Source organism: Mus musculus (assembly GCF_000001635.26).
Source record: "Mus musculus strain C57BL/6J chromosome 5 unlocalized genomic contig, GRCm38.p6 C57BL/6J MMCHR5_RANDOM_CTG4".
Classification (NCBI taxonomy): domain Eukaryota; kingdom Metazoa; phylum Chordata; class Mammalia; order Rodentia; family Muridae; genus Mus; species Mus musculus.
In genome coordinates this window covers 174,970-195,993 of record NT_166438.1, presented here as the reverse complement: position 1 = coordinate 195,993, position 21,024 = coordinate 174,970, and the positions used below count along the sequence as shown (strand labels likewise).

The 21,024-nt window shown below is 40.6% G+C and overlaps 1 protein-coding gene across 1 annotated transcript in view; it reads left to right on the top strand.

Annotated features, from left to right (window-relative positions):
* The first annotated feature begins 6,001 nt into the window (after positions 1-6,001).
* Positions 6,002-21,024, top strand: part of LOC624931 (PRAME family member 8-like) — a 43,067-nt gene continuing 28,044 nt past the window's right edge. Inside the window, exon 1 of the mRNA XM_006536387.2 lies at positions 6,002-6,170. The gene's annotated coding sequence lies outside the window, so the exon portion shown is untranslated. The remainder of the gene's footprint in view (positions 6,171-21,024) is intronic.

Below are 21,024 nucleotides of genomic sequence, written 5' to 3'. Positions count from 1 at the left end.
GAATTCTTTGTTTAGCTCTGTACCCCATTTTTAATGGGATTATTTGATTTTCTGGAGTCCACCCTCTTCAGTTCTTTATATATATTGGATATTAGCCCCCTATCTGATTTAGGATAGGTAAAGATCCTTTCCCAATCTGTTGGTGGCCTTTTTGTCTTATTGACAGTGTCTTTTGCCTTACAGAAGCTTTGCAGTTTCATGGCGTCCCATTTGTTGACTCTTGATCTTACAGCACAAGCCATTGCTCTTCTATTCAGGAATTTTTCCCCTGTGCCAATATCTTCGAGGCTTTTCCCCACTTTTTCCTCTATAAGTTTCAGCGTCTCTGGTTTTATGTGGAGCTCCTTGATCCACTTAGATTTGACCTTAGTACAAGGAGATAGGAATAATCAATTCACATTCTTCTAAATGATAACCACCAGTTGTGCCAGCACCATTTGTTGAAAAGGCTTTCTTTTTTTCACTGGATGGTTTTAACTCCTTCGTCAAAAATCAAGTGACCATAGGTGTGTGGGTTCATTTCTGGGTCTTCAATTCTATTCCATTGGTCTACCTGTCTGTCACTATACCAGTACCATGCAGTTTTTATCACAATTGCTCTGTAGTACAGCTTTAGGTCAGGCACGGTGATTCCACCAGATATTCTTTTATCCTTGAGAAGAGTTTTTGCTATCCTAGGTTTTTTGTATTTCATATGAATTTTCAGATTGCTTTTTCTAATTCATTGAAGAATTGAGTTGGAATTTTGATGGGGATTGCAATGAATCTGTAGATTGCTTTTGGCAAGATAGCCATTTTTACAATGTTGATCCTGCCAATCCATGAGCATGGGAAATGTTTCCATCCTCTGAGATCTTCTTTAATTTCTTTCCTCAGAGACTTGAAGTACTTATCATACAGACCTTTCATTTCCTTAGTTAGAGTCACACCAAGGTATTTTTTATTATTTGTGACTATTGAGAAGGGTGTTGTTTCCCTAATTTCTTTCTCAGCCTGCTTATTCTTTGTGTAGAGAAAGGCCATTGACTTGTTTGAGTTAATTTTATATCCAGCTACTTCATTGAAGCTTTTTATCAGGTTTAGGAGTTCTCTGGCAGAATTTTTGGGGTCACTTATATATACTATCATGTCATCTGCAAAAAGTGATATTTTGACTTCTTCTTTTCCAATTTGTATCCCGTTGATCTCCTTTTGTTGTTGAATTGCTTTGGCTAGGACTTCAAGTACAAAGTTGAATAGGTAGGGAGAAAGTGGGCAGACTTGTCTAATCCCTGATGTTAGTGGGATTGCTTTCAGCTTCTCCCCATTTACTTTAATGTTGGCAACTGGTTTGCTGTAGATTGCTTTTGTCATGTTTAGGTATGGGCCTTGAATTCCTGATCTTTCCAAGAGTTTTATCATGAATGGGTGTTGGATTTTGTCAAATGCTTTCTCATCGTCTAAGGAGATGATTATGTGTTTTTTGTCTTTGAGTTTGTTTATATAATGGATTAAGTTGATGGATTTATGTATATTAAACCATCCCTGCATCCGTGGAAATAAAATCTACTTGGTCAGGATGGATGATTGTTTTAAAGTGTTCTTGGATTCGGTTAGCTCAAATTTTATTGAGTATTTTTGCATCGATATTCATAACAGAAATTGGTCTGAAGTTCTCTATCTTTGTTGGATATTTCTGTGGTTTAGGTATCAGAGGAATTATGGCTTCATAGAATGAGTTGGGTAGAGTACCTTCTACTTCTATTTTGTGGAATAGTTCGTGAAGAACTGGAATCAAATCTTCTTTGAAGGTCTGATAAAATTCTGCTCTAAACCCATCTGGTCCTGGGCTTTTTTTGTTTGGGAGACGATTAATGACTACTGCTAAATTTTTAGGGGATATAGGACTGTTTAGATCATTAACTTGATCCTGGTTTAACTTTGGTACCTGGTATCTGTCTAAAATTTGTCCATTTCATCCAGGTTTTCCTGTTTTGTTGAGTATAGCCTTTTATAAACAGATCTGATGTTTTTTGGATTTTTTCAGGATTTGTTGTTATGTCTCCCTTTTCATTTCTGATTTTGTTAATTAGGATGCTGTCCCTGTGCCCTCTCATTAGTCTGTGTAAGGGTTTATCTATCTTGTTGATTTTCTCAAAGAACCAGCTCCTTGTTTGGTTGATTTTTTGAATAGTTCTTCTTGTTTCCACTTGGTTGATTTCGCCCCTGAATTTGATTAATTCCTGTCATCTACACCTTTGTGGTGAATTTCCTTCCTTTTTCTCTAGAGCTTTTAGGTGTGTTGTCAAGCTGCCAGTGTGTACTCTCTCTAGTTTCATTTCGGAGGCATTCAGAGCTATGAGTTTTCCTCTCAGAAATGCTTTTATTCTGTCCCATAATATGGGGTATGTATGGGCTTCATTTTCATTAAACTCTAAAAAGTCTTTAATTTCTTTCTTTATTCCTTCCTTGACAAAGGTATCATTGAGAAGAGTGTTGTTCAGTTTCCACGTGAATGTTGGCTTTCTATTATTTATGTTGTTATTGAAGATCAGCCTTAGTCCATGGTGATCTAACAGGATGCATGGGACAATTTCAATGTTTTTGTATCTTTTGAGGCCTTTTTTATGACCAATTATATGATCAATTTTGGAGAAGGTACCATGAGGTGCTGAGAAGAAAGTATATCCTTTTGTTTTAGGAAAAAATGTGCTGTAGATATCTGTTAAATCCATTTGTTTCACCACTTCTGTTAGTTTCACTGTGTCCCTGTTTAGTTTCTGTTTCCACGATCTTTCCATTGATGAAAGTGGTGTGTTGAAGTTTCCCACTATTATTGAGTGAGGTGCAATGTGTGTTTGAGCTTTACTAAAGTTTCTTTAATGAATGTGGCTGCCCTTGCATTTGGAGCATAGATACTCAGAATTGAGAGTTCTCCTTGGAAGACTTTACATTTGATGAGTATGAAGTGTCCTTCCTTGTCTTTTTTGATAACTTTGGGTTGGAAATTGATTTTATTAGATATTAGAATGCCTATTCCAGATTGTTTCTTCAGACCATTTGCTTGGAAAATTGTTTTCTAGCCTTTTATTCTGAGGTAGTGTCTGTCTTTTTCCCTCAGATGGGTTTCCTGTAGGCAGGAAAATGTTGGGTCCTTTTTGTGTAGCCAGTCTGTTAGTCTATGTTTTTTATTGGGAAATTGAGTTCATTGATATTAAGATGTATTAAGGTAAAGTAATTGTTGCTTACTATTATTTTTGTTGTTAGAGTTGGAATTCTGTTCTTGTGTCTTTCTTTTTTACGTTTGTTGAAGGATTACTTTCTTGCTTTATGTAGGGCGTGGTTTCTGTCCTTGTATTTTTTTTCTGTTATTATCCTTTGAAGGGCTGGATTCGTGGAAAGATAATGTGTGAATTTGGTTTTTTCCTGGAATACTTTGGTTTCTCCATCTATGGTAATTGAGAGTTTGGCTGGGTATAGTAGCCTGGGCTGGCATTTGTGTTCTCTTAGTGTCTGTATAACATCTGTCCAGCATCTTCTGGCTTTCATAGTCTCTGGTGAAAAGTCTGGTGTAATTTTGTTAGGCCTGCCTTTATATGTTACTTGACCTTTTTCCCTTACAGCTTTTAATATTCTATGTTTATTTAGTGCATTTGTTGTTCTGATTATTATGTGTGGGGAGGAATTTCTTTTCTGGTCCAGTCTATTTGGAGGTCTGTAGACTTCTTGTATGTTCATGAGCGTGTCTTTTTTAGATTTGGAAAATTTTCTCCTATTATTTTGTTGAAGATATTTGCTGGCCCTTTAAGTTGAAAATCTTCATTCTCATATACTCCTATTATCTGTAGGTTTGGTGTTCTCATTGTGTCCCGGATTTTCTGGATATTTCGATTTAGGATTCTTTTGCATTTTGCATTTTCTTTGGTTGTTGTGCAGATGTTCTCTATGGAATCTTCTGCACATAAGATTCTCTCTTCCATCTCTTGTATTCTCTTGCTGATGCTCTCATCCATGATTCCTGATTTCTTTCCTAGGGTTTCTATCTCCAGTGTTGCCTCATTTTGTGTTTTCTTTATTGTGTCTACTTCCCTTTTTAGGTCTAGTATGGTTTTGTTCATTTCTATCACCTGTTTGGATGTGTTTTCCTGTTTTTCTTCAAGGACTTCTACCAGTTTGGTTGTGTTTTCCTGTTTTTCTTTAAGGACTTGTAACTCTTTAGCATATTCTCCTGCAGTACTTTAACTGAGCTATTAAAGTTCTTCTTGGTGTCCTCTACCATCATCATGAGATATGCTTTTAAATCCAGGTCTAGATTTTCAGGTGTGTTGGGGTGCCCAGGGCTGGACAAGTTGGGAGTGCTGCGTTTTGATGTTGGTGATTGGTCTTCGTTTCTGTTAGTAAGATTCTTACGTTTGCCTTTCTTCATCTGGTATTCTCTGGACATATTTGTTATAGTTGTCTCTGGTTAGAGCTTGTTGATGTCGTGATTCTGTTAGCCCTCATCAGCAGACCTGGGAGACTAGCTCTCTCCTGAGTTTCAGTAGTCAGAGCACTCTCTGCAGGCAAGCTCTCCTTTTATAGGGAAGGTGCCCAGATATCTGGCGTTTGAATCTGCCTACTGGCAGAAGTTGTGTTCTACTCACCAGAGGTCCTAAGATCAAGTAGAGAGTCCTCTAGTGACCTTGGGGGTGTCCGCTGACTTCATGCCTAAGGTGACCAGGTCCTGGCGCCAAAAGGAAGGAACTTGTGACCCTGGTCAGGCCGCATTTTCTGTTTCCCTAATTAATGCTGTCTCAGGTCCAGCACTATTAGATTGGAACAGAACTTGTGTTCCATTCACCAGGGGGTCCTAAGATACTGTAGAGAGTCCTCTGGGGACCTTGGGGTTGTCTGCCAACTCTGCGCCCCCTTGAATATTTTTTATGCAGAGCACATCACTGAATTGGAGTTGAATTGGACCCTGTTAGAGTTGGCATATTTTGTTCACTACTTTGGGCAGCTGTGAAATCTTTGAAAAGTCTTCCTGGTATCCCTTCCTGGTATCACCTTCCCTATTTTCAATAGAACAAGAGTCAGAGAAGCCAAGTGTATCAACAAGTTTACTTCTTAGTTCTTCTTATTCAACTGTCTCCAGCAACTTTTCATGTTCTGCGTCCATTTTCTCATATCCCAGATGAATCAGGTCCTAGGGTAGGCCATAATGGAGAGCTGGTTCAGCTATCAGAGCAAGTCTGTCTGTCTTATCATAAGGATTAGTGGTACATGATGCCAGCCAGCCACTAGGAACAAACATTTAGAGACCAATAAGAATCAGAAAGTTATGTCTTGTTTCTATGTACACTGAGATAAACAAGGGAAATTTTACAAGGTAAATCAGTGTCTCAGATGAGAACTCCTGATGGAGAGAAGCGATTGGGTGTAAATAGTAGGTTAGAGCTAGTAAAAATTAGTTGTAATTGAAATCATTCCCACAGAATCAAATGGAAAGGGAAGAGAAAGGGGAGACTGTAGTGAGGAGTAAGGGTACTCATTGGCACATTGTGAACATGGGTTATATGGTCTGAACTATGAGAGTAGCCTTCTATATTTACCCAGTTTCCATGAGTGAAATATTTTGAGCCCAAGTAGCACTGAGTGCATGGGATAGGAGGTAGAGCTTGGGCTGTAAATGAGAGCAAGCATGACTGCAGTGGGAATGAAAGTATGCAGATTCAGTGAACACACAGCAAATATTGGGATCCTGTCAAAAATTTCATGGGATGGAAATTTCTTCTGAGTGCTTTCTGGGCTTGAGGAATGAATTGATTTTTAGCTTGAGAGTGAGGACAGGAGATGAATTGTGGGGTTGAATGGACTGAACAGGTTCCAATAGAAAGTATCATAAATGATGTCCTTGATCATTTAGTCAAACTGAACTTGGGGCATGCACCTGGTTCTTTCTACCACTCAGTATATCCCTGCCAAACCTCTACAAGACCATTTGACTGAACTAACTCTCTGTCTCCTTTAACCCTAGGTTCCTTGTGACACCCTTGAAGACCCTCTCCATTAGTTACTCCCTAATTTCACAGAGAGACCTGGATTCCTTCTCCTGCTGTCAGATCCTCTTTCAGCTAAAACATCTGGGATTGAGAGGTGTGGTTTTACTGGATTTTGATCTTATGGCTCTGAGGTGTCTCCTCATGAAAGTGGTAAGCACTCTTGAGACTCTGGATTTGCAAGGATGTAGGGTGAATGACTCCCAGGTCAATGCCCTCCTACCTGGATTCAAACAATGCACTCAGATCTCCAATGTCAACTTCTACAACAGTGATTTCTCCATGCCCATTGTCTTAGTCGGGGTTTCTATTCCTGCAGAAACATCATGACCAAGAAACAAGTTGGGGAGGAAAGGGTTTATTCGGCTTACACTTCCATGCTGCTGTTCATCACCAAAGGAAGTCAGGACTGGAACTCAAACAGGTCAGGGAGCAGGAGCTGATGCAGAGGCCATGGAGGGATGTTCTTTACTGGCTTGCCTCACCTGGCTTGCTCAGCCTGCTTTCTTATAGAACCAAGACTACCAGCCGTGAGATGGTCCCACCCACAAGGGGCCTTTCCCCCTTGATCACTAATTGAGAAAATGCCTTACAGTTGGATCTCATGGAGGCATTTCCTCAACTGAAGCTCCTTTCTCTGTGATAACTCCAGCTGTGTCAAGTTGACACAAAACTAGCCAGTACAATTGACCCCTTGTCAACTTGACACACAAAAACATCACTAGTAAGTCTCAACCCTTACAATCTTATTCATCCCCATTCTAAATAACTTTAAAAGTCTCACAGTCTTTACATATTCTTAAATTTTCAATCTCTTTAAAATATCCATCTCTTTTAAAATCCAAAGTCTTTTTACAATTAAAAGTCTCTTAACTGTGGGCTCCACTAAAACAGTTTCTTCCTTCAAGAGGGAAAATATCAGGGCACAGTCACAATCAAAAGCAAAAGTCAATCTCCAACCATCCAATGTCTGGGATCCAACTCACGATCTTCTGGGCTCCTCCAAGGGCTTGGGTCACTTCTCCAGCCAGGCCTTTTGTAGCACAGGCGTCATCCTCTAGACTCCAGATGCCTGTACTCAACTGCTGCTGCTGCTCTTGGTGGTCATCTCATGGTACTGGCATCTCCAAAACACTGCATGACCCCTTCAGTCCTGCGCCTTCAATTGCAACCGAGGCTGCACCTTCACCAATGGCCTTCCATGGCCTCTCACAGTGCCGAGCCTCAGCTGCTTTGCGTGACCCCTTCATACCTTCAAAACCAGTACCACCTGGGTGACCCTTACATATTACCAAGTCCTGCTGCAGCACGAGTACAACCTTGGCCATCTCTGGAACACAGCCTCTTTGTGCTTTCAGAAAACACTTCCCAGAAGATGTCACCTCAATGATGCTGGTCTCTTCTTAATCACCGCTAGTTTCTTAGCTCCAGCTAACCAGCATCAATAGTCCCAGTAATGCAAAGTTTTTGCTTTGGTAGTTCTGGTATCTTGTTAATCACAGCTGATTCTTCAGCCCCAGCTAACCAGAACTACAGAATCTTCACATTCAAATCAGCAATGGCCCTGAAAAGAGTCTTTAATTTTCCCTCTGAAATTTCACAAACCAGACCTCCATCTTCTGCAGTGTTCTCAACATTATCTTCCAAGCTCCTACACAACATCTGACAGAGCTCTTAACAATGGATGGATCTTCAAGACCAAAGTTCCAAAGTCCTTCCACAGTCCTCCCCAAAACATGGTCAGGTTGTCACAGGAATACCCCACTCTGCTGGTACCAATTTGTCTTAGTCAGGGTTTCTATTCCTGCAGAAACATCATGACCAAGAAACAAGTTGGGGAGGAAAGGGTTTATTCGGCTTACACTTCCATGCTGCTGTTCATCACCAAAGGAAGTCAGGACTGGAACTCAAACAGGTCAGGGAGCAGGAGCTGATGCAGAGGCCATGGAGGGATGTTCTTTACTGGCTTGCCTCACCTGGCTTGCTCAGCCTGCTTTCTTATAGAACCAAGACTACCAGCCGTGAGATGGTCCCACCCACAAGGGGCCTTTCCCCCTTGATCACTAATTGAGAAAATGCCTTACAGTTGGATCTCATGGAGGCATTTCCTCAACTGAAGCTCCTTTCTCTGTGATAACTCCAGCTGTGTCAAGTTGACACAAAACTAGCCAGTACACCCACCCTGAAGGACCTTTCGCATCAACAGCCAACTGGACCAAGATGAATGAGAAACAATACACTGCCCCTCTGGAGTGCTATGATGTATTGGCTCAGGAGCCCATAGATACACTCAGGGCAAAAAGGCAGCCCAAAAAGAGTTCATTTGTTACAGATATATGCCATACATGTGGTGAGTGCTGTGTCTAACACCAGGTGTTCAGACGTTGTTGTTGTTGTTGGCAGCAAATTGGGAAATATGAGTTCTGGATTTGAATAAACAATAGGCTTGATATACATCTTTCATCTGGGGACCTAGGAGCCCATGGTTTCTGATACTGCTCAGATGGTTGGAAACATAAGGATGTACAGTGACTGGTGTCTTGGAGACTGAGCTTGACATGGAGGAACAGTTGGAAGGGTGGAGGGAACAGGGGCCAATTGGAGTCAGAAACACAGTTTGGCATTGATACCTGGCTTCTCCCCAGACAAACTAACTAGATGCTTAGTTCTATACTTATAAACCTGGATGTTCTCTCTGTGTGGTCTTTGACTGTTACCAACCTCACTATCTGGTTCAGAGTCAGAAAGGTTAGATGGGCCCAGGAATGGAAAACACTGGTATTTCATGGGAAGAAAAAGTCTGTTTGAAATTGGAAATGTAGTGACAGACAAGTAGACCAATGGAACAGAATTGAAGACCCAGAGATGAATCCACACACCTATGGTCACTTGATCTTTGTCAAGGGAGCTAAAACCATCCAGTAGAAAAAAGACAGCCTTTTCAACAAATGGTACTGGCACAACTGGCAGTTATCATGTAGAAGAATGCGAATTGATCCGTTTCTATCTCCTTGTACTAAGGTCAAATCTAAGTGGATTAAGGAACTCCACATAAAACCGGACACACTGAAACTTATAGAGGAGAAAGTAGGGAAAAGCCTCGAAGATATGGGTACAGGGGAAAAATTCCTGAATAGAACAACAATGGCTTGTGCTGTAAGATCAAGAATCGATAAATGGGACCTCATAAAATTGCAAAGCTTCTGCAAATCAAAAGACAACATCAATAAGACAAAAAGGCCACCAACAGATTGGGAAAGGATCTTTACCTATCCCAAATCGGATAGGGGACTAATATCCAATATATATAAAGAACTCAAGAAGGTGGACTCCAGAAAGTCAAATAACCCCATGAAAAATGGGGCTCAGGGCTGAACAAAGAATTCTCACCTGAGGAATATCGAATGGCAGAGAAGCACCTGAAAAAATGTTCAACATCCTTAATCATCAGGGAAATACAGATCAAAACAACACTGAGATTCCACTTCACTCCAGTCAGAATGGCTAAGATCAAAAACTCAGGTGACAGCAGATGCTGGCGAGGATGTGGAGAAAGGGGAATACTCCTCCATTGTTGGTGGGATTGCAAGCTTGTACATCCACTCTGGAAATCAGTCTGGCCGTTCCTCAGAAAATTGGACATAGTACTACAGGAGAATCCCACAATACCTTTCCTGGGCATATATCCAGAAAATGTCCCAACTGGTAAGAAGAACACATGCTCCACTATGTTCATAGCAGCCTTGTTTATAATAGCCAGAAGCTGGAAAGAACCCAGATGTCCCTCAACAGATGAATGGATACAGAAAATGTGGTACATTTACACAATGGAATACTACTCAGCTATTAAAAAATGAATTTATGAAATTCCTAGGCAAATGGATGGACCTGGAGGGTATCATCCTGAGTGAAGTAACCCAATCACAAAGGAACTCGCACAATATGTACTCACTGATAAGTGGATATTAGCCCAGAAACTTAGGATACCCAAGATATAAGATACAACTTGCCAAACACATGAAATTCAAGAAGAACGAAGACCAAAATGTGGACCCTTTACCCTTTCTTAGAAATGGGAACAAAACACCCATGGAAGGAGTTACAGAGACAAAATTTGGAGCTGTGAGGAAAGGATGGACCATCTAGTGATTGCCATATGCAGGGATCCATCCCATAATCAGCTTCCAAATGCTGACACCATTGCATACACTAGCAAGATTTTGCTGAAAGGACCCAGATATAGCTCTCTTGTGAGACTATGCCGGGGCCTAGCAAACACAGTAGTGGATGATCACAGTCAGCTATTGGATGGGTGACACGGCCTCCAATGGAGGAGCTAGAGAAATTACCCAAGGAGCTAAAGGGAACTGCAACCCTATAGTTGGAACAACAATATGAACTAACCAGTACTCAGGAGCTCTTGTCTTTAGCTGCATATGTATCAAAAGATGGCCTAGTCGGCCATCACTGCAAAGAGAGGTCCATTGGACTTGCAAACTTTATATGCCCCAGTACAAGGGAATGCCAGGGCCAAAAAGGGGGAATGGGTGGGTAGGGGGTTGGGGGGTGGGTATGGGGGACCTTTGGGATAGCATTGAAAATGTAAACGAGGAAAATACCTAATTTAAAAAAAAAGAGTATTGTTGTGGAAAGAACACACACACAAAAAAAAGAAATTGGAAATGTATAAAATGAAACTTTTCTTGACACTTATTTCCCTTGTACTTTGCCTGGATTACATGTACAACCCTCCTGGGTGGCTGATCAGTTATGTGCACAAAATATTTAAACAATTTGAGCAACATAGTCACACCTCCTATGAAGGAAGATTAAAAGGATCACAATTAATATCTAGTACATTCAGATTTCAAGGCACCTTGGACTCAACCGAGATGCCTAAAGGAAAGAAGACAACATAGGGCAAAGTAAACAGGATTTCCAGTCTGGCTTTGTAATCTTGATCTTTTTATCATGCTTTAATGAAGTGACTACTGGAACCTCTGTATCCATCCATTATGCCACATGTCTCTAAAGCCTTATTCCAGTGGACTCCAAAACTCTATGACACACCCATATTTTATATAAAGGTATCCCATAATATGCAGGTCTCTCCACTACATAAAGCATGTACTTTACAAAACAAATGTACTTTAATTCTTCAGTTGTAATAAAAAAAAGAACAAAAGAAAAAAGACTCCCTCTGCCAAGTCATTATACCCCTTTTCTGTATAGTAAACCATCAATAAAATAATTTGTTACTCTGCATTTATTGAACACTTAGAATATGAGTTCTTCATTTACACATCATTGTTACTGTCTGAATTGAATAAAGTATCTAAATTTAAGGACTCTGCTACAAATGCCCTCTGGAGTGAAGTTAAAATGTACACATTGATGCCAGGCCTTTCACAATCTTTGGAAGATGGATAAAGTTATCAGCTAAGGTGGGACCCATATGGACATTTAGGCTGGCCTAAGGTAAAGAAGAAGAAAAACCAAACAACAAATCTCTCTTACACTCCTTCTTTCTGTCTTCCCTTGCAACCTGTCTTCCTATCTCAACAGTTCCCTGACCTTGTTCCTTAGGACTCACCTGAGATTTCCCCACATTTAACGTGCATTTGTATTCTTAAAATAAACAAGGCATAGATGGAGAGAGACTCTTCATTGGTGGAGAGCACACGCTGCTTTTGCAGAGGAGCAAAGTTCTGTTTCAGAGCTAATAATCAGGTGTCTGTCCAATGGAACTCAGGCTTCAGGTGATAGGACCCTCTTTTCTGGCCTCTGTGAATGCCCCCTTTCACATACACAAACCCACATAATATACATGTAGCTATACACCTAGTCAAAGAAGTTCTTAAAGAAAAAAGGACTCAGTTTCACAAAGTAATAAAGAAAATGGCCCAATTAATTAAAACTTGGATGGTGATCATCAACAGTTGTGTGGCTCTGTGAAGAGAGCATGTGAAATTTCAGGTGTGTCCATTGAGCTCAGCTGGAGAGCAATAGGTCAGGGTGCTTTGGGCTCCAGAGTTTGAGCTCCTAAACTATGGATGAGTAGAGGAAATTAGGAATTTGTCAATGTACAACATTTATTTCTGTATGCATTTTATGTTTATTCCTGTTCTATTACTATGTAAGCTGGCATGACAGAAAAAGGCATCAGAACCCTGTATAGATGGTTATCAGCTACCAGGTAATTGTCTAGAATTGAACTCAGGTTGTCTGAAAGAGCAACCAAGACTCTTACTTACTGAGCCATCATCTCTCCAGGCCTATGTTTGAAAAGGGAAAAAAAGCACTCACAGATACAGATTCACAAGGAAGCAGGTATCTATGTTGCAGGAAAGCTTACCAGTTTGGCATTATATTTAATTAATTACATTTCAAATATTTGGTGACCTTGTGCATATTGATGGTGTGTTTGTTTGTTTGTTTGTTTTTAGATAATCACTGTGTAGATATATCAAAGTAATACCAATGTCCTAAGTCAATCCAAGAAATCTCTGGATGTGTTTTACTTTGTAAAGTGTTTTTCTATCCATTCACTGGATCTGTGAACCCCATTAACAGGATGTAATAATACATAAGAGTTATCTCCACACCCTGTAGGTTGAGACTGCAGAGGAGAAATTCTATGTCATTCTATCTACTTATCTAAATAACTAATATCAAAATCCACAAAACTTCCTCCTGACATGGAGCTAGAATCCCTTAGCACTTTCCTTCCGGTCTCTCTTGACTTCATCTTATCCCTGCTCAGGAATGGAATAAAAGCTGTGACAAATAAGTAAATAAAATTCAAAAGAATAAAAAACCTGAACAATTTTTATAGTATAAACTTTAAGCATATACTGATAAGAGAGGAGAAAGAAACAATGTGCAGAGGGGGGAGATAAGGAACTAAAATAAATATAACCCTACCTATTTATATCTGTAGGATGATGTCTGACTGAACAACATTGTGTGTGTATAATTTGCATATGCTAATTATCAGTTATAAGTACATACTAACTATAGCAACCAAGCTTCACACCAATCCTCACAACTTTATCATATACCAAAACTTTTGCATATTTAATCATTATTTAGTTTAATTATAAGTAGCTCATGAATACATAGGTTGCTAACATATTTCAGGGAGAACACATTTCTATTCAGTTTGCAGTTGACAAAGTTTAAATGTTAAACATGTCTAGCTCCCTATTTATCATTTCTGTTTATTTTCACTCATTCATTTATGCACTTTACCATTTGATCACATCCTGCCTTCCCTTTCCTCCTAGGCCTACCCTTCGACCCTTTCTCATCATTTCCTCCTCCCATTCTCCCAAGAGAAGGAAAGGTATTCACTATGCAACCCCATCAGCTACCACACCACCCTGGCAAACCAAGTTGCATCAGGAACAAATGCATCCTCTCCTACTGTGGCCAAACAAGGCAGCCCCACTAGGTTCCCATAGATTCCAATAGAAGGCAGCAAAGTTCAATAAGAGACAACCCCCCATCTACTTGTTAGGTGACACACATTAAGACCAAGCTTCACATCTGCTCCACATTTGTAGGGGCCCTAGGTCTGGACCATGCATGCTTTTTGGTTGGTGGCTCAATCTCTATGAATGCCCAAAGGGTCCAGGTGACTTGGCTCTCTAGGTCTCCTTCTGGTATACTTGACCCATCTGGCTCCCTCAATCCTTCCTCTGACTATATCAAAAGATTCCCTGAATTCTGCCTAATATTTGGCTGTGCATGTCCATCTGTTGCCATCACTTGCTGTATGAATCCTCACATGATGTTTATGCTAGGCTTCTGTCCTGAAGTGCAACCAAGTATCATCAAGAGTGTCAGGGTTTGGCTCTCCTCTATGAGGTAGGTCTCAAGTTTGTGCACTCATTGGTTGGTTATTCCTTCAATCTCAGCTCCATCTTTATCCCTGTATATCTTGTAGGCAGGGACATTTTTGGATGGAAGGTTTTGTGGGTACGTTGTTGTCCCCCTCCTTCCACTGGAAATCCTGCCTGGCTACAGGAAGTGGCCATTTCAGTCTCCTTATTCCTAGCTCCTTGAGTCTCACCCAGGGTAATTCCCATATCCTCCCAGGAGCTTGACCCACCCCAGGTCTCTGTTTGTCCCTGAGATTCCCCGACATGGACTGCTTTTAGCTATCCTTGAAGACTCTTTTTCACTTTCTCTTCTACTAGATTCAGTGTGTCTTGATTTATGTTGAGATCCTTAATCCACTTGGACTTGAGCTTTGTACAAGGTGACAAATGTGGGTCTATTTTCATTCTTCTACAAACAAACAGCCAGTTAGACCAGCATCATTTATTGAAGATGCTTTCTTTATTCCATTGTATATTTTTGGTGTTTTTGTCAAAGACCAAATGACCATAAGTGTGAGCTTTTATTTCTGGGTCTTCAATTCTATTCTATTGTTCAACATGTCTGTCTCTCTACCAATACTGTGCAGTTTTTATCACCATTGCTTTGTAGTAAAGCTTCATGTCAGGGATGGTGATTCCCCCAGCTGCTCTTCTACTGTTAAGAATTGTTTTCACTATTCTGGGATTTTTTCCTTTCCAGACAAATTTGAGAATTGCTCTTTCTATGTCTTTGAAGAATTGTGTTGGGATTTTGATGGGGATTACATTGAATCTATAGATTGCCTTTGGCAGAATGGCCATTTTTACTATGTTAATTCTATCAATCTATGAGCATAGGAGCCATGAGTCCCATGATGTGTAGTCTTTAGTTGGTGGTTTAGTTCCTGGGAACTCTGGGGATAATGGTTAGTTCATAATGTTGTTCCTCCTATGGTGCTGCAAAACCTGTCAGCTCCTTGGGTCCTTTCTGTAGGTCATTCATTGGGGATCCTGTGCTCAGCCAATGGTAGACTGTGAGTATCCACATCTGTATTTGTCAGGCACTGGTAGAACAACTGCTCTGAGTGCAGCAGGTCCTCTAGGATAGATTGGGATATGGAGTCTTCACAGAGCAGACCAACTAGAAGTCTGCCACAGCAGGAAGGATCAGGTAGAAGGGGTGGAATGGATGGAAGAAAGGAGAGCAGTATTCGGGGATGGGGGTGGGGGGTGGTTGATGGGTTCCAAGTCTACCAGGCTCCCAGCAGCAGCTCCAAGACTCTGAATGCAGTGGTTGCTCTAGGATGGACCAGGATATGGAGTCTACTCGGGAGCAGACCAACAAAAGTTTAACCCAGCAGCAAGTACCTTGCTAATTCTTTTTTTTTCTTTTTCTTTTTTTTTTAATATTTTTTTATTACGTATTTTCCTCAATTACATTTCCAATACTATCCCAAAAGTCCCCCATACCCTCCCTCCCACTTCCCTACCCACCCATTCCCATTTTTTGGCCCTGGCATTCCCCTGTACTGGAGCATATAAAGTTTGCATGTCCAATGGGGCTCTTTCCAGTGATGGCCCACTAGGCCATCCTTTGATACACATGCAGCTAGAGTCAAGAGCTCCTGGGTACTGGTTAGTTCATAATGTTGTTGCACCTACAGGGTTGCAGATCTCTTTAGCTCCTTGGATACTTTCTCTAGCTCCTCCATTGGGGGCCCTGTGCTCCATCCAATAGCTGACTGTGAGCATCCACTTATGTGTTTGCTAGGCCCCAGCCTAGTCTCACAAGAGACAGCTATATCAGGGTCCTTGCAGCAAATGCTTGCTAGTGTATGCGATGGTGTCACCGTTTGGAGGCTAATTATGGGATGGATCCCTGGATATTGCAGTCTCTAGATGGTCTATCCTTTTGTCTCAGCTCCAAACTTTTTCTCTGTAACTCCTTCCATGGGTGATTGTTTCCATTTCTAAGAAGGGGCAAAGTGTCCACATTTTGGTCTTCGTTCTTCTTCAGTTTCATGTGTTTTGCAAATTGTATCTTATTTTTAAATTAGATATTTTCTTTATATACATTTGAAATGCTACCCCGAAAGTTCCCCCCACCCTGCTCCCCTACCCACCCACTCCTGCTTCTTGGCCCTGGCATTTCCCTGTACTGGGGTATATAAAGTTTGCAATACCAAGGGGCCTCTCTTCCCAGTGATGGCCGACTAGGCTATCTTCTGCTACATATGCAGCTAGAGGTATGAGCTCTGGGGGTACTGGTTAGTTCATATTGTTGTTCCCACCTATAGGGTTGCAGACCCCTTCAGCTTCTTGGGTGCTTTCTCTAGCTTCTCCATTGGGGACCCTGTGTTTGATATTATAGATGAATGTGAGCATCCACTTCTGTATTTGCCAGGCACTCATATGAGACAGCTATAACAGGGTCCCTTCAGCAAAATCTTTCTGACATATGCAATAGTGTCTGGGCTTGGTGGCTGACTATGGGATGGATCCCCAGGCGGGGTAGTCTCTGGATAGTCCATTCTTTCATCTTAGCTCCAAACTTTGTCTCTGTAACTCCTTTCATGGATATTTTGTTCCCTATTCTAAGGAGGAATGAATTATCCACAAATTGTTCTTCATTCTTCTTGATTTTCTTGTGTTTTGCAAATTGAATCTTGGCTGTTCTATGTTTCTAGGCTAATATCCATTTATAAGTGAGTGCATATCTAATGACTTCTTTTGTGATTGGGTTATCTCACTAAGGATGATATCCTCCAGATACATCCATTTGTCCAAGAATTTCATAAATCCATTTTGTTAATAGCTGAGTAGTACTCAATTGGAACTTAGTGCTATGAATTTGCCTTTTTTTTTTTTGTAATTGAAATATATATTTTACCAATATCAAGCATGTTATACATTGGTAACATGGTTTTGTCACAACTTGCCATATAGATAACCATGCAGACATGTAGACCTTCCCAATCCTTATCTTGCTTACTGCTCAGAGCCTTCTCTACTCACACAGTGACTGATCTGGGGTGTGGAGGACCACTGAGAAGTACACATCTCTGTACACATATTTCATAGGCCAGGATACCATCATATGCAGCCTCAGTGGGTATCTTGCAAATAATGCACTTCTTATTTTTTATAAACAGACTGTAGTTTCCTACTTAGCAACTTACCCTCCCTTTCTTCAGATCCTGAGACAGTAGCAAAGCACCCAAACGAGGTAAGAAGGTTCTTTACTCCTTCAGTCATAGTGATTGTCTAAGAGGTGGGCATTGGCCCATCTGTTTAGTACACTGCAGTCTTAGGAAAAAAAAAAAAAAAAAAAAAAAAAAAAAGGATTTGTATGGATTCAATGGCAAAACATTCTTTTTTTTTTTTTCCATTTTTTATTAGGTATTTAACTCATTTACATTTCCAATGCTATACCAAAAGTCCCCCATATCCACCCACCCCCACTCCCCTGCCCACCCACTCCCCCTTTTTGGCCCGGGTATTCCCCTGTACTGGGGCATATAAAGTTTGCAAGTCCAATGGGCCTCTCTTTCCAGTGATGGCCGACTAGGCCATCTTTTGATATATATGCAGCTAGAGTCAAGAGCTCCGGGGTACTGGTTAGCTCATAATGTTGTTCCACCAATAGGGTTGCAGATCCCTTTAGCTCCTTGGCTACTTTCTCTAGCTCCTCCATTGGGAGCCCTATGATCCATCCATTAGCTGACTGTGAGCATCCACTTCTGTGTTTGCTGGGCCCCGGCATAGTCTCACAAGAGACAGCTACATCTGCGTCCTTTCAATAAAATCTTGCTAGTGTATGCAATGGTGTCAGCGTTTGGATGCTGATTATGGGGTGGATCCCTGGCTATGGCAGTCTCTACATGGTCCATCCTTTCATCTCAGCTCCAAACTCCGTCTCTTTAACTCCTTCCATGGGTGTTTTGTTCCCAAATCTAAGGAGGGGCATAGTGTCCACACTTCAGTCTTCATTCTCCTTGAGTTTCATGTGTTTAGCAAATTATATCTTATATCTTGGGTATCCTAGGTTTGGGGCTAATATCCACTTATCAGTGAATACATATTGTGTGAGTTTCTTTGTGAATGTGTTACCTCACTCAGGATGATGCCCTCCAGGTCCATCCATTTGGCTAGGAATTTCATAAATTCATTCTTTTTAATAGCTGAGTAGTACTCCATTGTGTAGATGTACCACATTTTCTGTATCCATTCCTCTGTTGAGGGGCATCTAGGTTCTTTCCAGCTTCTGGCTATTATAAATAAGGCTGCTATGAACATAGTGGAGCATGTGTCCTTCTTACCTGTTGGGGCATCTTCTGGATATATGCCCAGGAGAGGTATTGCTGGATCCTCCGGTAGTACTATGTCCAGTTTTCTGAGGAACCGCCAGACTGATTTCCAGAGTGGTTGTACAAGCCTGCACTCCCACCAACAATGGAGGAGTGTTCCTCTTTCTCCACATCCTCGCCAGCATCTGCTGTCACCTGAATTTTTGATCTTAGCCATTCTGACTGGTGTGAGGTGGAATCTCAGGGTTGTTTTGATTTGCATTTCCCTGATGATTAAGGATGTTGAACATTTTTTCAAGTGCTTCTCTGCCATTCGGTATTCCTCAGGTGAGAATTCTTTGTTCAGTTCTGAGCCCCATTTTTTAATGGGGTTATTTGATTTTCTGAAGTCCACCTTCTTGAGTTCTTTATATATGTTGGATATTAGTCCCCTATCTGATTTAGGATAGGTAAAGATCCTTTCCCAATCTGTTGGTGGTCTTTTTGTCTTATTGATGGTGTCTTTTGCCTTGCAGAAACTTTGGAGTTTCATTAGGTCCCATTTGTCGATTCTCGATCTTACAGCACAAGCCATTGCTGTTCTGTTCAGGAATTTTTCCCCTGTGCCCATATCTTCAAGGCTTTTCCCCACTTTCTCCTCTATAAGTTTCAGTGTCTCTGGTTTTATGTGAAGTTCCTTGATCCACTTAGATTTGACCTTAGTACAAGGAGATAAGTATGGATCGATTCGCATTCCTCTACACGATAACAACCAGTTGTGCCAGCACCAATTGTTGAAAATGCTGTCTTTCTTCCACTGGATGGTTTTAGCTCCCTTGTCGAAGATCAAGTGACCATAGGTGTGTGGGTTCATTTCTGGATCTTCAATTCTATTCCATTGGTCTACTTGTCTGTCTCTATACCAGTACCATGCAGTTTTTATCACAATTGCTCTGTAGTAAAGCTTTAGGTCTGGCATGGTGATTCCACCAGAAGTTCTTTTATCCTTGAGATGACTTTTTGCTATCCTAGGTTTTTTGTTATTCCAGACAAATTTGCAAATTGCTCCTTCCAATTCGTTGAAGAATTGAGTTGGAATTTTGATGGGGATTGCATTGAATCTGTAGATTGCTTTTGGCAAGATAGCCATTTTTACAATGTTGATCCTGCCAATCCATGAGCATGGGAGATCTTTCCATCTTCTGAGATCCTCTTTAATTTCTTTCTTCAGAGATTTGAAGTTTTTATCATACAGATCTTTCACCTCCTTAGTTAGAGTCACGCCAAGATATTTTATATTATTTGTGACTATTGAGAAGGGTGTTGTTTCCCTAATTTCTTTCTCAGCCTGTTTATTCTTTGTATAGAGAAAGGCCATTGACTTGTTTGAGTTTATTTTATATCCAGCTACTTCACCGAAGCTGTTTATCAGGTTTAGGAGTTCTCTGGTAGAATTTTTAGGGTCACTTATATATACTATCATATCATCTGCAAAAAGTGATATTTTGACTTCCTCTTTTCCAATTTGTATCCCCTTGATCTCCTTTTGTTGTCGAATTGCTCTGGCTAATACTTCAAGTACTATGTTGAAAAGGTAGGGAGAAAGTGGGCAGCCTTGTCTAGTCCCTGATTTTAGTGGGATTGCTTCCAGCTTCTCTCCATTTACTTTGATGTTGGCTACTGGTTTGCTGTAGATTGCTTTTATCATGTTTAGGTATGGGCCTTGAATTCCTGATCTTTCCAAAACTTTTATCATGAATGGGTGTTGGATCTTGTCAAATGCTTTTTCTGCATCTAACGAGATGATCATGTGGTTTTTGTCTTTGAGTTTGTTTATATAATGGATTACATTGATGGATTTTCGTATATTAAACCATCCCTGCATCCCTGGAATAAAACCTACTTGGTCAGGATGGATGATTGCTTTAATGTGTTCTTGGATTCGGTTAGCGAGAATTTTATTGAGGATTTTTGCATCGATATTCATAAGAGAAATTGGTCTGAAGTTCTCTATCTTTGTTGGATCTTTCTGTGGTTTAGGTATCAGAGTAATAGTGGCTTCATAAAATGAGTTGGGTAGAGTACCTTCTACTTCTATTTTGTGAAATAGTTTGTGCAGAATTGGAATTAGATCTTCTTTGAAGGTCTGATAGAACTCTGCACTAAACCCATCTGGTCCTGGGCTTTTTTTGATTGGGAGACTATTAATAACTGCTTCTATTTCTTTAGGTGATATGGGACTGTTTAGATGGTCAACTTGATCCTGATTCAACTTTGGTACCTGGTATCTGTCCAGAAATTTGTCCATTTCGTCCAGGTTTTCCAGTTTTGTTGAGTATAGCCTTTTGTAGAAGGATCTGATGGTGTTGTGGATTTCTTCAGGATCTGTTGTTATGTCTCCCTTTTCATTTCTGATTTTGTTAATTAGGATTTTGTCCCTGTGCCCTTTAGTGAGTCTAGCTAAGGGTTTATCTATCTTGTTGATTTTCTCAAAGAACCAACTCCTCGTTTGGTTAATTCTTTGAATAGTTCTTCTTGTTTCCACTTGGTTGATTTCACCCCTGAGTTTGATTATTTCCTGCCGTCTACTCCTCTTGGGTGAATTTGCTTCCTTTTTTCTAGGGCTTTTAGATGTGTTGTCAAGCTGCTAGTATGTGCTGTCTCCCGTTTCTTCTTGGAGGCACTCAGCGCTATGAGTTTCCCTCTTAGAAATGCTTTCATTGTGTCCCATAGGTTTGGGTACGTTGTGGCTTCATTTTCATTAAACTCTAAAAAGTCTTTAATTTCTTTCTTTATTCCTTCCTTGACCAAGGTATCATTGAGAAGAGTGTTATTCAGTTTCCACGTGAATGTTGGCTT